Source organism: Dipodomys merriami, unplaced genomic scaffold (genome assembly GCF_024711535.1).
Source record: "Dipodomys merriami isolate MVZ:Mamm:240054 unplaced genomic scaffold, mDipMer1.0.p SCAF_276, whole genome shotgun sequence".
Lineage (NCBI taxonomy): Eukaryota > Metazoa > Chordata > Mammalia > Rodentia > Heteromyidae > Dipodomys > Dipodomys merriami.
In genome coordinates, this window is record NW_027204226.1 from 187,266 (window position 1) to 201,669 (window position 14,404).

At 35.8% G+C, this 14,404-nt stretch overlaps 1 non-coding gene across 1 annotated transcript; it reads right to left on the bottom strand.

Moving 5' to 3' along the window:
* Positions 1 to 455: 455 nt before the first annotated feature.
* LOC138837817 (U6 spliceosomal RNA) lies at positions 456 to 562 on the bottom strand. The gene has a single exon (XR_011375458.1). It is a non-coding gene; the product is annotated as a U6 spliceosomal RNA (small nuclear RNA).
* Positions 563 to 14,404: the final 13,842 nt, after the last annotated feature.

A 14,404-nucleotide genomic window follows, 5' to 3' on the forward strand; every position in this document is an offset into this window, starting at 1 on the left:
TTATATTAGTTATTAAAAATTAGGGAAACCGTGTGACCTATGTTTCTTTGGACTTGGCTTACATCACTTAATAATTTTTTTCCAAGTCTTTCCATTTTCTAACAAATTGGGTCATGCCATACTTTCTCATGGAGGCATAGAATTTCATTGGTATAAATAGCACATGTTCTTGATCTATTTATCTGATGAAGGGCATTGGGGTTGGTCCTATATCTTAGCTATCTTAAACAATGCTGCAATAAATATAATTGTGATGGCAGTTTTAGTACCGTCTTGTTTGTGATCTTTTGGGTAAATGCTCAAAAGTGGGATTGCTGTGTCATAGGGGAGTTCTATGTGAAGTCTTTTGAGGAACCTCCATACTACTTTCCAAAGTGGATGAACAAGTTGACACTCCCACCAAGAGTGCAGTACAGTTAACTTGTGGCAACATCCCCTCCAGCATCTGTTGTTGTGAAAGTAGGTAATGGTACAGGAATTTGCCTGCAATCCTTGCACAGGGGTCATTCAAATCTTCTCTGTATAGTTCCAATGTTAGAGTAAGTGATGCTGAATGGAACATAGAACATGTTTTATATAAAAAATGTAATTGATTTTCTTAAACTAGACAATTCAACAAAAAGTAAGTTTAAAAGAATTTTCATGAAATTTTAGAACCATGTACTTCTTAAATAAGCACACATTTAAGACTAAAATCAAGATTGACATGTCAAAAACAAAATAATTCCAGATATTTGTTGTTCAAGAGATGTGTAGGAGGAGGAATTAAATTATTCTATACAAGGCACCTGTCATAATGAACACTGCAGCAAGTGTTAAGTTTTGTTAAAAGTTTTAATGGTTTAAATATATTTAATTTTGGGAATTTGCTTATATATGCTAAAACAAGGACTGTTTGGCAGGTAATAAAACTTTTCGATAAAATATTTAAGATTTATGGTAACAGAACAGACATATGCTACTATGTATGTATATTTAAGAGTTTATAGGAACATTACTAATCAGAAGTTGCCAAGTCTTTATGTAAAGGAGCAGAATAAAGAGTTAAGACTTTGTTAACTACACTGTTTCTGTTAAAACTATAGGGCTTCCTTATTTTATTTTATGTTTTTTAATTTTTTTGGGTCCGGTCGTGGGGCCTGAACTATGGGCCTGGGCGCTCTCCCTCAGCTCTTCAGCTCAAGGCTAGCATTCTACCACTTGAGCCACAGCGCCACTTCCGGCTTTTTTCTTTTTGCTTATGTGGTGCTGAGGAATTGAACCCAGGGCCTCAAGCATGCAAGGCAAGCTCTCTACCACTGAACTACCTTCCCAGCCCCTGGCTTCCTTATTTTATATGTTAGCGAGGAACAAATGATGATATAAGACATATACAAATGATTAGATGAGCCATAAAGAGTAATCTTAGTGGGTAACTTTAAAGATTACTCATAACCTAAAAACCTCTTGTTGAATATCATAACCTTAGCCCATTTTAAATGTACAGGGATATGAGAAAATTGTAAAATCTAATAGGTAATACCCTTCAAATACTGAAAACACTGATTAATTATTTTAGTTTTTATTTTAATCATTAATATTTTTATTGGTTTTCCTTATTTGTAGCATTGTTTTCCTTGTAATATAATACAACTTTTTGAAAGTCGTTATTAGGAGGTACATTGAGAAGGTTACTGGGATGGCCAAACCATTTTTTATAGGGCATGTGAATTTACAAAGAGGAAAATTAAGAACAAAATATTTATTTAAAAAAAATGATTAAGTAGAGTGAATCAGGAGTGTTGATAAATATACACACCTAAAACCTTAGCCCTAGGCTGAAGCAGTGGTATTACAGAGTTGAAGCCACAAACGTGAGAGACTGTGTTTTGTTTTGTTTTATATTTTGATTTTTGTGGTCATGGGGCTTGAACTCTGGGTCCTAGGTGCTCTCCCTCAGCTCCAAGCTAGCGCTAACACTTGAGCCACAACACACTTCCATCTTTTTCGGCTTATGTCATGCTGAGGAATCAAACCCAGTGCATGCAAGGCAGGCACTCTACCACTGAGCCACCTTCCCAACACCTGAGAGACTGTGTTTTAAAAAATCATCTAAACAATAATTGCTTTCTTCTTTGGGATATATAATGAAATATATTAATATCTTTTTATGTCTTTGTGAATTGTCATACTACTAACTTCATCCACTTTATCCTTTTCAAAGTGATGAAATATTTCTGAGAATTTGCTTCTGTGAAGATTGTTTTTGCATTTATAATTTCTCCTGAATCATTTTTATTTTTATCAAAATAACTTTATATTTCATGTTAATGGGTTAACATACATCAAATACCTCCAAATGTACATGTAGAGTCTAAAGATAGCAGTATGAATATTCTCATACAGCTCTTGTTTATCTGTTATGCACTTTCAGTATTGTGATATTTCTCTTTCTCTTTCACTCTCTCATTTCCTCTCTTTATCTTTCATGCTCCATGTATGGTACTTAGAATTTCTGCTGGTCTACTATTATCCTTCAGAATCCACTGGTGTTGTGGAAAAATGATAGTGACCATCAGTTACCCTTGCATTCTTTAAGAGTTATAATAGTGACGTGATGTTATTCTTTCCTATTCTAAATGGCAAAACAACAGATCTAGGAATTCCTTTTCACTTTTACTACTATTACAAATTTTATCTCATAAGAATCATTGAGACGTTAGGATACTTTTAACCTCTGACCTAAAAGTTCTCTTTCTTTTACAAACCAATTTTTCTTCTATTATCAGTGAATACATATAATGAAAACAATGCTAACCTATGCAAAGTAGACCGAAGGTATTCAGGGATGAAAAACAAGGTTAATGGGGGAAGTGAGTACAAAAGATGTCTATCATACAACAAATACCCTCAGAGCAGTTTATCATGTACACATTGTGAGAGTGGCAATATGCTGGGAACTATAGATTGAATCACTGAACAACTGATATATATATATATGCACATATATTTATATATGTATATTTATTTGTATATGAATATATGGGTGTATATGCCCGTCTATATGTAGACATGCATGTTACTATACACAAAAATACACACATACTTATACACATGTATACATGCACACATAGAGAAGGACACATAGCTACAGACAACACAAGTTTCACTAGTTGTTGAATATGCCTTAGACAGAATGCTTGGAACCAAATATCTTTTAAAACCAAATATCTCTTAAAATGGTTTTGACAGATTCGATTTGCAAAATGCAGTACAAGTGATAGCAACTCACTCAGAAATCTCAGTAAGAAAACCTCATATGGCATCTCCCTGCTCCCCAGGGAATGTTGTTCTTGTAAACACGCTCAATAAACAAAGTAGCAAGAAAATACCCCGGTACAGAATAAAGTTATAAGGCTTTAAATGACATTCTTCCTTGAGCTCTTTTCCAACAGCCAGCATCAATTCCTAAGCAGAAGTGTGAGTTCTGAAAAGATGGGAGCTCAGCTCAACATTTCACCAACCCATTTGAAAAGTCTTATGTGAGGAATACTTACTGAGGTCTTGCTGATTTCCTAGCTAAGAAAATAAGAAAAAAAGAAAGTATTTTAATGCATTAAAATTTGAGAATAATTTGTAACCTGTCAATAAATGTGTAGAACACAATTATAACAAAATGAAAAAAAGTGATGTGCATATTATTTATGTGCTCTTGGACTTGGCGAGTGATTTTAGGTGTATCTATACAAGTAGAATCAGCATAAATCAAGCCAGCAATTCTTCATTTAAGATACAAGGAATGGATACAGGTTGACCCATTGTAACAATGAGATGTACAAGACACTCTATCAGATGCGGGGGGGGGGTGTAGAGAAGGGTTGGGGGGGGTGGAAGGAAGGGACGGTATGGGAATAAACAAGGAGAGGATAAAAATGCTCAGTAAGAAATGTACTCATTACCTTATTTATGTAACTGTAAACCCTGTGCACAGGACATTTACAATAAAAATATGTATTAGAAATATACAAGGAAAATTTCTGTACATATAGGAAGTTGTATTTGTCACACAATATCAGTAAGGTATTGGTTTTAGGACCACAGGCATATTAAAATTTTTCATGCTCAAATTCTGTACATGAACACAGTATATTATTTACATTTGAATCTGCCCTCAACCTAGTGCAGTGTAATTGCTATGAAAATTTTTACTACATTCTATGTTTGTAATGAAAAATAAAATCATATCCATTCATACAATTTTTTCAGATAATATTTTATTGTGAAAATATAGTAAACAGTGGGCCCAATTACATGTGCAAGGAAATGAGTATATTTCTCATCAAGCTTTTTTGCCTCCTCCTTTGTTTCCCCTTCCCATCCCTTCCCGTCCCCCCACTCCCCCCCTTTAATCTCCCCCCCAGCCAAAGTTGTAAAGTTGGTTTTTGGACATAAATCTTGTACATCTCATTGCTGCAATGGGTCCTCATTTGATTTTTCCCTTCCCCTTCACAAATTATACCAACATAAAATACAGTGAAAGTAGGGGTTATACCTTGTGGAAGGGACATACAAAGCAAGAAAGAAATCATCTTATAAATTTGTTAGAAACAATCATAAGAAAGAAAAACATTTGAATCCTTACTTTCGGGTACATTTCGCCAAACATCAACTTATCTGAACGTTTCCGCTTGTCTCAGACATATACTAGGGATTGCAAGTAAGGGAAACCAAGGGAACTATGTTTCTTTGGGCTCGGATTACTTCACCTAATATACTTTTTCCAATTCTTTCTGTTTCCTAACAAATGTGGCAATGTCATTATTTCTGATGGAAGCATAGAATTCCATTGGGTATATAGACCACATTTTCTTGATCCATTCATCTACTGAGGGGCCTCTTGTTTGATTCAATATCTTAGCTATGGTAAATAATGCTGCAATAAACATAGTTATGATGGTAGCTTTAGTATGGTTTTGTTTGTGATCTCTTGGGTAAATGCTCAAAAGTCTGATGGCTAGGTCATTGGAGAGCTCTATGTAAAGTCTTTGAGAAACCTCCATACTAATTTCCAAAGTGGCTGAACAAGTTTACACTCCCACCAACAATGCAGTAAGGTTCCCTTCTGTCCTCATCCCTTCCAGCATCTGTTGTTATTAGAGATCTTGATTATAGCCATTGTATCTGGGGTGAGGAGGTATCACGATGTGGTTTTGATTTGCATTTCTTTTCTGGGTAAGGATGTTGAGCGTTTCTTCATGTGTTTACTGGACATCCTTCTTTCCTATTCACAAAAGATTCCCTTTAAGTTTTTAGTCCATTGATTTATGGGGAAGTTGTTTCTTTGAGGATTTGTTGTTGGGGGATTTAATATTTTTGAGATCCAGGTATACATTAGATATGAGGCCCTTGTTCTTTGTATGGCTAGTGAAGATCTCCCAATCCCTAGACCTTCTACTGATCGTGCTAGCTATGTGTTTGACATGCAGAAGTTATGCAATTTAATGCAATCCCATTTGTCCATCCTTTTTTTTTGTTTTGTTTTTGTCTTTCTGGGTCTCTTTAAAGAAAATATTGGTCTGTGCAAAGGAGACCTAGGGTTCTCTTACTCCATCCTTTAAAGTTTTCAGAGTGTCTGCTTTGACTCTGAGGTATTTGGTCAATTTGGAGATGATTCTGGTGCAGGGTGATATATAAGGATATAGATTTTGTTTTCTACAAGTAATTTACCAATTTTGCAAGCACCATTTACTAAAGAGGCTGTCTTTCTTCCATTATACTTTTTGGCTTCTTCATTGAAGATTACAGTGTTCTAGGTCTGTGGATTCATTGCTGGGTTTTCAATTCTATTCCATTGGTCCTGAGGTCTGTTCTTGTGCCCGTAACAAGCTGTTTTGAATATTATAGCTTTGTAGTACAGTTTAAAAGTTGGTATTGATATTCTTCCAGCACTATTCTTTTTGTTAAGGATTATTTTTGCTATTTGGGTCTTTTAATTGTTCCGTATGAATTTTTGCATTGCGTCTTCTATTTCCTTGAAGCATCTGGTAGGAATATCGATAGGTATTGCATTGAATTAGTAGATAGCCTTGGGAAGTATTGCCATTTTCACGATGTTTATCCTTCCAATCCAGGAACATGGGAGATTTTTCCACTATCGAATTTATGTTTTGATTTCCTTTTTCAAGTTTATAAAGTTTTCATCACAGAGATCCTTAGCTTCTTTGTTTAAGTTACTTCCTAGGTATTTTATTGTTGTGGAGCTATTACAAATGGAGTTGCTTTCCTGATTTCAGCCACACTTTTCTCATTGTTGGAATAGAGAAAAGCCACTGATTTTTTCAGGGTTAATTTTATACCATGTTACATTGCCAAAGTTTGGAATCAGCTTGAAATACTTGGGTGTGGAGACTGTGGTATTCATTAAACACAAGCTAATGTCATCTGCAAAGAGGAAGAGTTTTATTTCATCTTTCCCTACTTGGATCATTTTTATATTTGCCTCTTTTCTTGTTGCTGTAGCTAGTCATTCTAATACTAAATTGAAGAGAAGTGTAGAGAGTGGACATCCTTGTCTTGTTCCTGAGTTAAGAGGAAATGGCTTTAGTTTTTCACCATTAAATTTTATGCTGGCTGTAGGTTTTTGTCATATACAGCCTTTATTGCATTGAGGAATGTTCCCTGGAATCCTAATTTTTCCAGAACCCTCATCACAAAGGGTTATTGAACCTTGTCAAATGCTTTTTCTGCAACTATTGAGATAACCATGTGGTTCTTATCCTTGCTGTTTGTGATGTGATGAATTATACCAGATTATTTGGTTATATTGAACCAACTTTGCATCCCTGAAATGAATCCTGTTTGATCCTGGTGTATGATACTTGGGATGAATTGTTCAAGTCAATTGGCCAAAATTTTGTTGAGAAGTTTTGCATCAATACTCATCCAAGAAAGAGAACAAAGAAATGGGTCTATAGTTCTCTTTCTTTGATGAGTACCTGCCTGGTTTGGGGATGAGGGTTATGATGGCTTCATAGAATGAGTTCGGTAATGAACTTTCTCCTTCAATTTCATTGAAGAGTTGAAGGAGTATTGGTGTGAGCTCTGACATGAAGGCCTTGTAGAATTCCGCTGTAAATCCACCTGGTCCTGAGTTTTTCTGAGATGGGAGGTCTCTTATTACTGTGTCTATTTCAATGCTTGATATGGGCCTGTTAAGCTGGTTTAACTCATCTTGGTTTACTTTCAGCATTACAATATTTGCTAGGAAAATGTCCATTTCTGCCAGGTTTTCTAACTTACTAGTATAAAGGTTTGATAAATATTCCGTTATAATGTTCTGAAGCTTGGTTGTTTCTGTGGTGATGTTTCCATTCTCATCTCTGAGTTTATTTATTTGAGTGTATTCTCTTCTTTTTCTCATAAGATTTGCTAAGGGTCTGTCAAATTTGTTAATATATCAAAGTACCAATTCTTTATCTTTTTGATTCTTTATGTTTTCATATTTGGATTCTAAATTGTTTAATTCTGATGTAATTTTAATGATTTCTTTCGGTCTACTGTATTGGAGTTTATATTGCTCCTCTTTTTCAAGGTGGTTCAAATGTTGTTGGTTTCAGATCTCTCCAATTTGTTGATGTAGGAACTCAGAGCTATAAACTTGCCTCTGAGTACTGCCTTTGCTGTGTCCCAGAGGAGCTGGTAATTTGTGTGTTCATTTTTGTTGAATATCATGAACATTTTAATTACCTTTCTCATCTCTTCCATGACACACTGATGATTCAACAGTGTGTTGTTCAGCCTCCATGTGTTACATTACTCTCTTTGGTGGCTTTTGGTGTGGAATTCTAATTTTATTCCCTTGTATTCTAAAAGAATGCAAGGTATTACTTCAATATTTGTGAATTTAGACAAGTTTGATTTGTTACCTAAAATGTGGAATATTTTGGAAAATGTTCCATGTGCTGCTGAGAAAAACATGTATTCTGATGCTGCTGGTTGAAATACTCAGTAGATGTCAGATAAAGCTAGTTGATCTATGCAGTTGTTTAGATGTGCAGTTTCTCTATTGATTTTTTGAAGAGTTGCTCTATCTAGTAGTGATAGTAGTGTGTTAAATCCCCCAACATTTAATGTCTTTTTATCTATGTGATCTTTGAGAGAAAGTAGTGTTTCTTGCATAAATTTGTGTTTTCCATTGTTTGGTGAATAGATATTCAGAATTGTAATATCCTCCTGAAGGAGAGATCCCTTAATTAGTATATAATAAACTTTTTTTATCTCTTGTGACTAATTTTAATTTGCAGTCAATTTTTTCAGATATTAGGATTGTAACTCCCGCCTCTTTATGGGGGCCATATGCTTGGTAGATTTTTTGTTTGTTTGGTTTGGTTTTGTTTTATTATGAAAATATCATACAGAGGGTTGACAATTACATGGGCAAGATAGTGAGTAAGTTTCTTATCAAGCATTGTTGCCTCATCTTTTGTTTCCCCATAACATCCCTTCCCATTTCCACACCCCCACCCCTACAGGCTCCTACCACCACATCCCCACCCGTCCACCCCCCAACCCACTGAAATTGCAAAGTACATTTTTAAATATAACTTCTTGTTCATCTTATAATTGTAATGGGTCCACCTGTAAGCCTATTTAAACAGTTGTATTTTTTTCCATTTCCTTCCACAAAATATATCAACACCAAATACAGTGAAAGCAGGGCTTATACTCTGGGGGATATACATACAAAGCAACAAAGAAATCATCTTATAAACATCTTAGAACCAATCACAGGAAATTTAAAAAATTGAATCCTTAACATGCGGTTCATTTAACTTAACATCAAGTTGTCTGACAGTTTTTGTTTGTCTCACACATATACTAGTTATTGCAAATAAGGGAAACCATAGGATCTATATTTCTTTGGGACTGGCTTACTTCATTTAATATAATTTTTCCAAGTCATTCCATTTCCTAACAAATGAGTCAATGCCATTCTTTCTGATGGAGGCATAGAATTCCATTGTGTATGTATACCACATTTTCTTGATCCATTCATCTAATGAGGAGCAACGGGGTTGGTTCCATATGTTAGCTATGGTAAATAATGCTTCAATAAACATAGTTGTGCTGGTAGTTTTAGTATGGTCTTGTTTGTGATCATATGGTTAAATGCCCAAAAGTGGGATTGCTGGGTCACACGGGAGCTCTATGTGGAGTCTTTTGAGTAATATCCATAGCATTTTCCAAAGTACATGAACATGTTTACACTCCCACAAACATTGCAGTAATTTTCCATTCTGTTCAAATCCCCTCCAGCATCTTCAAAACTTTGGCAAAATAACAGAATATAAAATTAACCCTCAAAAATCAATGGTTTTTCTGTATGCCAACAATGAGAAAAGTGTGGCTGAAATCAGGAAAGCAACTCCATTTGTAATAACCCCACAAAAAATCAAATGCCTAGGAATTAATGTAATGAAAGAAGTGAAGGGCCTCTATGATGAAAACTTTAAAAATCTGAAAAAGGAAATGAAAACGGATGTTAGAAAGTGGGAAAACCTCCCATGCTCTTTGAATGGATAGATCAACATCCTGAAATTGGCAATACTCCCCAAGGCTATCTACAAATTCAATGCGATACCTATGAATATTCCAATCTCATTCTTCAAGAAAATAGTAGAGGAAATCCAAAAATACATATGGAACAATTAAAGACCCCAAATAGCAAAAACAATCTTTAACAGAAAGATTAGTGCTGGAGAAATTTCAATACCAAATTATAAACCCTCCTACAAAGTTATAGTAATCAAAACAGCTTGGTACTGGCGCAAGAACAGACCTCAGGACCAATGGAATAGAATTGAAAACCCAGAAATGAACCCACAGACCTATAGCCATCTAATCTTAGATAAGGGAGCTCAAAATATAGTATGGCAGAAAGACAGCCTCTTCAGTAAATGATGTAGCAAAATTGGTTAATCACTTGTAAAAAACTAAAGCTAGATCCTTATATATCACCCTGCACCAGAATCAATTCCAAATGGATCAAAGACCTCGGAGTCAAGCAGATACTCTTAAAATATTACAGGATGGAATAGGAGAAACCCTAGGTCTCCTTGGCACAGGTTGAAATTTTCTCAATAGAGCCCCAGAAACACAACAAATCAATGAAAGGTTGGACAAAGTGGATTGCATGAAATTGCAGAGCTTCTTCTCGTCAAAGGATATAGCTAGCAAGATCAATAGAAAGCCCATGGATTGAGAGAAGATATTTACTATCCATACAATGAACAAGAGTCTCATATCTAAAATATACCTGGAACTCAAAAAATTAAATCCCCAACAAATCCTCAAAGAAACAACTGTAGGATAAATAAATGGGCGAAAGACTTAAAGAGAAACTTCTCTGAAGAGGAAAGAAGGACGGCCAGTAGACACATGAAGGAATGCTAAACCTCCCTAGCCATAAAAGAAATGCAAATCAAAACAACATTGTGATACCACCTCACCACAATGAGAATGCTTGGTACATTTTGTTCTAGTCTTTCACTTTCAAAATATATTTGTTTTTATGGGCATGGTGTGACTCCTGAAGGTAGCATATAGAATAATCTTGCTTTGTAATCCAATTAGATAATCTATGTGGCTTAATTGGAGAGTTAAGCCCATTAATGTTGAAAGATATGACTGAGAGGTTTTTATGAGTTCCTGTCATGTTATCCAACTTCTTGGGTGCTGAGGCAACTGTGTTCTTCTTATGGTTCTTTGATTCTCACTTTTTGTGCGGTTTCTTTGCTCTTATTGTGGTCTTGTTGGTTTTCTATGTGAGGAAATCTTTAAGTATCTTTTGTAAGGTTGGCTTGTTGGAGATATATTATTTCAGCTTTTATTTGCTATGGAAAATTATTATTTGACCTTCGGTTATGAAGGAGAGTATAGCTGGGTACAGTATCTTGGTTGATAGTTGTTTGTCTTTAGGACATGGTATACATCATTCCAGGCTCTTCTTGCTTCAATTGTCTCTGCTGACAAATCAGAGATTATTCTAATTGGTTTCCATTTATAAGTGGTTTATCTTTTCTCCTTGACAGCTTTAAGGATCTTTTCCTTGGTCTGAATTGATCCTCTGAGGATTTTAATGTCATGGTGGCATGTACTGTTATGGTCTGGTCTATTTGGGGTTCTAAAATCTTCTTGTATCTGAATAGGTCTACCTTTTTGCATGTTTGGAAATTCTCTGCTAACATCCTGTTAAATGAATTTCCTAAACCATTAACTTCTGTCCCTATGGGCTCCTCTATACCTATTATCCTCAGATTAGGACTTTTGATGGTGTCTTCCAAATGTTGAATAGATCTTTTATAATACTTGGATTTGTCTTGCATAGTTGTATGTTCTTTCACTATAATATCTAGGCTATCTTCAATCCCCTTGATTGTATCTTCTACATGATCAAATCTACTGTCAAGATTTTCTACTTTGGTTTTTATTTCTTTTCCTTCTAATTGGTCAGCTTTGATGGCTTCAAATTCATTGTTGGAACTTTGTTTTAATCTTGTATAAACTTTTTACTTCCTTAATTTGGTGTTCAGAGTTTATTCTCAAATCACTTAGTTGATTGGCTATGTTTCCTTGGATTCCCATTCCTTCTGTAGGGCTCCATTCAGCATTCCATTTGTGATCTCCATGAATTCCTTCAGCTGTCTGTTTGTGGATTCCATGAATGCTTCTATTGATCTTTGTCTAGTGTCATCCCACACTCACAATGCCTCTATTAGTCTTTGATTAGCTTCCTCATCTTCACACAATTCCTGTAGTTCTCTTTGACTGTTCTCAGCCTCCTCATGAAATTCCTGTCTTTCTCTTTGACTGTTCTCAGCCTGTTCACACAATTCCTTAATTTCTCTTTGACTGTTCTAAACCTGTTCGCTCAAGTCCTGTATCAATCTTTGAGTAGCTTAATCACGTTCACGAGATTCCTGTATTATACTTTGCTTTGCCTCCTCTCTCTCCTTATTATGTACACACTGAGTCCTTTGCAGATTTTAAATCTTTTCATTCACCATGTTCACCAGTAGTATTTGTAGATCTTTTTAGGAACTCTCCTCTGGATTATTCATGAATTGTTCTGTTACCAGATGTCATGAGTGGGACTTGAGATACCCAGACCTGCCATTTTTCTTGTGTTTTGCTGGCTTGTTCTGCCCATTTTGTATGAAAATAACACCAATTTTGTGCTAGAACACTGTTTTAAGGCAAGCATCAACCAAAGTACTGTAGTTGCACCATCAAAATGGCTGGAGATACAATGTAGTTAATCAGATACGATCTATTCAACATCAAACAACTATGGATTTATGGGCTAAAAATAGCAAATATAAATTTGGCAAACCAGAAATTTTTAGGTTTAAGGAGAAATGTGTTGAAAAATAGGATTAGAGGGATGTAGAGAGGTAAAAAAAAGAGTGAATTTAACCAAATCCTAATCGCAGAGAGGGAAATGGATTGGACAGAATGATAGGAGAGTGAGTAAAACAAACAAACAAAAAAACGGAAAAAAATGGAAAAACAAAAATTTAAATTTAAAAATGAAACACGTAAAAATTATATAAGTTTAAAGAAGTGATGTTGAGAGAAGAAAAGGATAGGATGAGAAGAGAGGAGAGATAGAAAGAGGTATGAAAAACTAAAAAATAAAATTTCCTAAAATTAGTTACTTGAAAATTATATAGGTATAAAGATATAATCCTGCTAATGAAGAACTTACGCCTGAGGTTGTCAATTGAGTGATAAACTTCTGGATTAAGTATGTACACAATGGGGCATAAGGTCTAATAATCAATGGCAGGTATATATCTGGGGCTGAGCAGAACAGCAATTAAGTCATGTAAAAAAGGAAAAAAATAGAAAAAAAAATGAAAAGAATTAAAAAAGGACTAAAAGGTCAAAAAATAAAAAACATACACACACACACAACTAAAAATTTATGAGAGAAAAAAATAGATTAATAGAAAAAGTATTTTTCAAAAAAATTAAAAATGGTAAAAAAAGAGTTCTTTGATTTCTTTTTGGTGGGGGAGGGTGAGAATCGGAAAATCCTGTATCTCCACTGTGTCCCTAACCAGTCTCTTGGTGGAGTCTCTGGTCTGCTTGTGGTGGTTGTTTTTCCACTGGCTTGATTGGTTTCTTAAGTTAGTTTGTTTGAGCAGGCAGAAAAATGCTCTGCATTACCCAGGATTTTGTGATCTGCCTCCCAGGATAGTTCAGTGTGAGGGCAATCTACTTTGAGTATCACAAAAGAGGGAGATGGCTGTTTCCTCTAGTTTGGAGATGCTGTGATGAGGCTAGGTTCTGGGTAGGGTTGAGGCCTTTCCTGAAGGGTTAGCTCCTGAGACATTCACAGAGGTCAGCCTAGAGACATTCTTAGGTTTTTTGTTTATTAAATTTCAATTGATTGTCTAGGCTGCTGTAGGGAGGGGCAGCCTCTGACTCTGTTTACCCAATGTAAAAAGTCACTCCTCTGGAGGCTGAGCAATCTCTGTTTGGGATGTGTGACTTTGCCCTGGGTGGAGTTGAGCCTGGCAGGTCAGGTCAGGTTCCTGTGAGCAGTTAAATGACTCTTTTATTTTCGACCAAGGCTTGAGTTGGAGGTAGTTGCTCAGTGGGGCTTTGTCAGGATCAAAGATGGAGATCTCTGGTAATGGGGGAGGGGTGGCCTTCTCTCCTTTGCTCATTGAGGAGTAAGGATGTCAGGGTTCTACTCACACCACAGTCTTGGATCCTGGGCCGTCTCTGTTCAGTGATCTGCAGGATGAAGATATCTGATCCTTGTCAGTTATAGCTGGTGTTGAGCAGAATCTGCTCTCCTGCTGCTTCTGGCGTCTTTGTCCTGGACTCTCTCAGGTTTTATTTTTGTTTTGTTTTGTTTTTAAATTGTGAAAATACCATACAGAGAGGTTACAGTTACATGGGCAAGGTAATGTGTGCATTTCTTATCAAGCGTTGTTGCGTGCTCCTTTGTTTCACCTTCCCATCCCTTCCCATCTACCCCCACCTCCCAGCCAAAGTTGTAAAGTTCATTTTTCGATATAACACCTTGTATATTTCATTGTTGCAATGAGTCTACCTGTATCCCTATTTAAACAAGTTGTTTTTTTCCCTTCCCCTCCACAAATTATACCAACATAAACTACAATGAAAGCAGGGGTTATGCCGTGGGGGAGGGACATACAAAGAACAAAGAAATCATCTTATAAATATGTTAGAAATAATACCAAGGGGGGAAAAACATTTGAATACTTATCTTGACATTCTTATCTCCAATAAACCACCAGAAACTGGAAGTAGACCTATGTCTCAAGCAGTAGAGCTCTGGCCTTGAGCTGAAGAGCACAGGGATAGCACTTAAGCCCAGAGTTCAAGCCAC